At 45.6% G+C, this 2,037-nt stretch overlaps 5 non-coding genes and 1 pseudogene across 5 annotated transcripts; all 6 read right to left on the reverse strand.

Moving 5' to 3' along the window:
• Positions 1-93: 93 nt before the first annotated feature.
• LOC139401448 (5S ribosomal RNA) lies at positions 94-212 on the reverse strand. Its single transcript, XR_011632971.1, has one exon. It is a non-coding gene; the product is annotated as a 5S ribosomal RNA (ribosomal RNA).
• A 177-nt stretch (positions 213-389) lies between these two features.
• LOC139401449 (5S ribosomal RNA) lies at positions 390-508 on the reverse strand. The gene has a single exon (XR_011632972.1). It is a non-coding gene; the product is annotated as a 5S ribosomal RNA (ribosomal RNA).
• A 207-nt stretch (positions 509-715) lies between these two features.
• Positions 716-833, reverse strand: LOC139401446 (5S ribosomal RNA; annotated as a pseudogene).
• Positions 834-1,010: 177 nt separating this feature from the next.
• On the reverse strand, positions 1,011-1,129 carry LOC139401432 (5S ribosomal RNA). The gene has a single exon (XR_011632960.1). It is a non-coding gene; the product is annotated as a 5S ribosomal RNA (ribosomal RNA).
• A 177-nt stretch (positions 1,130-1,306) lies between these two features.
• On the reverse strand, positions 1,307-1,425 carry LOC139401438 (5S ribosomal RNA). Its single transcript, XR_011632965.1, has one exon. It is a non-coding gene; the product is annotated as a 5S ribosomal RNA (ribosomal RNA).
• A 177-nt stretch (positions 1,426-1,602) lies between these two features.
• On the reverse strand, positions 1,603-1,721 carry LOC139401433 (5S ribosomal RNA). Its single transcript, XR_011632961.1, has one exon. It is a non-coding gene; the product is annotated as a 5S ribosomal RNA (ribosomal RNA).
• Between the last annotated feature and the right edge of the window lie 316 nt (positions 1,722-2,037).

Genomic DNA, 2,037 nt, shown 5'->3' on the forward strand with positions numbered 1-2,037 from the left:
ACCTTGCTTACTTATTTCAAAGAGAGGGCACATATTTCAGCCTTGTGGGAAAAAACGGACAAAGAGTTGAAATTCCACAAGGCAGTGACAAAAAGCTTACAGCACCTGGTATTCCCAGGCGGTCTCCCATCCAAGTACTAACCAGGCCCGACCCTGCTTAGCTTCCGAGATCGGACGAGATCAGGCGTACTCAGGCCGGTGTGGCCGTAAGCGAAAGCCAATCTCAAAAAGTGGATGAAATTGCATATACTGTAGCCATAATTTGTAGCACAGATTGTTGGATGAAATACAAACTAACCTTGCTTACTTATTTCAAAGAGAGGGCACATATTTCAGCCTTGTGGGAAAAAACGGACAAAGAGTTGAAATTCCACAAGGCAGTGACAAAAAGCTTACAGCACCTGGTATTCCCAGGCGGTCTCCCATCCAAGTACTAACCAGGCCCGACCCTGCTTAGCTTCCGAGATCGGACGAGATCAGGCGTACTCAGGCCGGTGTGGCCGTAAGCGAAACTAAAGCTGATTAACAGCTGTTGCATTTTCACCAATCTCAAAAAGTGGATGAAATTGCATATACTGTAGCCATAATTTGTAGCACAGATTGTTGGATGAAATACAAACTAACCTTGCTTACTTATTTCAAAGAGAGGGCACATGTTTCAGCCTTGTGGGAAAAAACGGACAAAGAGTTGAAATTCCACAAGGCAGTGACAAAAAGCTTACAGCACCTGGTATTCCCAGGCGGTCTCCCATCCAAGTACTAACCAGGCCGACCCTGCTTAGCTTCCGAGATCGGACGAGATCAGGCGTACTCAGGCCGGTGTGGACGTAAGCGAAAGCCAATCTCAAAAAGTGGATGAAATTGCATATACTGTAGCCATAATTTGTAGCACAGATTGTTGGATGAAATACAAACTAACCTTGCTTACTTATTTCAAAGAGAGGGCACATATTTCAGCCTTGTGGGAAAAAACGGACAAAGAGTTGAAATTCCACAAGGCAGTGACAAAAAGCTTACAGCACCTGGTATTCCCAGGCGGTCTCCCATCCAAGTACTAACCAGGCCCGACCCTGCTTAGCTTCCGAGATCGGACGAGATCAGGCGTACTCAGGCCGGTGTGGCCGTAAGCGAAAGCCAATCTCAAAAAGTGGATGAAATTGCATATACTGTAGCCATAATTTGTAGCACAGATTGTTGGATGAAATACAAACTAACCTTGCTTACTTATTTCAAAGAGAGGGCACATATTTCAGCCTTGTGGGAAAAAACGGACAAAGAGTTGAAATTCCACAAGGCAGTGACAAAAAGCTTACAGCACCTGGTATTCCCAGGCGGTCTCCCATCCAAGTACTAACCAGGCCCGACCCTGCTTAGCTTCCGAGATCGGACGAGATCAGGCGTACTCAGGCCGGTGTGGACGTAAGCGAAAGCCAATCTCAAAAAGTGGATGAAATTGCATATACTGTAGCCATAATTTGTAGCACAGATTGTTGGATGAAATACAAACTAACCTTGCTTACTTATTTCAAAGAGAGGGCACATATTTCAGCCTTGTGGGAAAAAACGGACAAAGAGTTGAAATTCCACAAGGCAGTGACAAAAAGCTTACAGCACCTGGTATTCCCAGGCGGTCTCCCATCCAAGTACTAACCAGGCCCGACCCTGCTTAGCTTCCGAGATCGGACGAGATCAGGCGTACTCAGGCCGGTGTGGCCGTAAGCGAAAGCCAATCTCAAAAAGTGGATGAAATTGCATATACTGTAGCCATAATTTGTAGCACAGATTGTTGGATGAAATACAAACTAACCTTGCTTACTTATTTCAAAGAGAGGGCACATATTTCAGCCTTGTGGGAAAAAACGGACAAAGAGTTGAAATTCCACACAGGCCCGACCCTGCTTAGCTTCCGAGATCGGATGAGATCAGGCGTACTCAGGCCGGTGTGGAGGTAAGCGAGAAACTATTTCTTGGTGCACTATGTAAAGTCAAAGTGAGCCTGATTAACAGCTGTTGCATTTTCACCAGTTAGATAAGCAT

The sequence above is a fragment of the Oncorhynchus clarkii genome, unplaced genomic scaffold (assembly GCF_045791955.1).
Source record: "Oncorhynchus clarkii lewisi isolate Uvic-CL-2024 unplaced genomic scaffold, UVic_Ocla_1.0 unplaced_contig_943_pilon_pilon, whole genome shotgun sequence".
Lineage (NCBI taxonomy): Eukaryota > Metazoa > Chordata > Actinopteri > Salmoniformes > Salmonidae > Oncorhynchus > Oncorhynchus clarkii.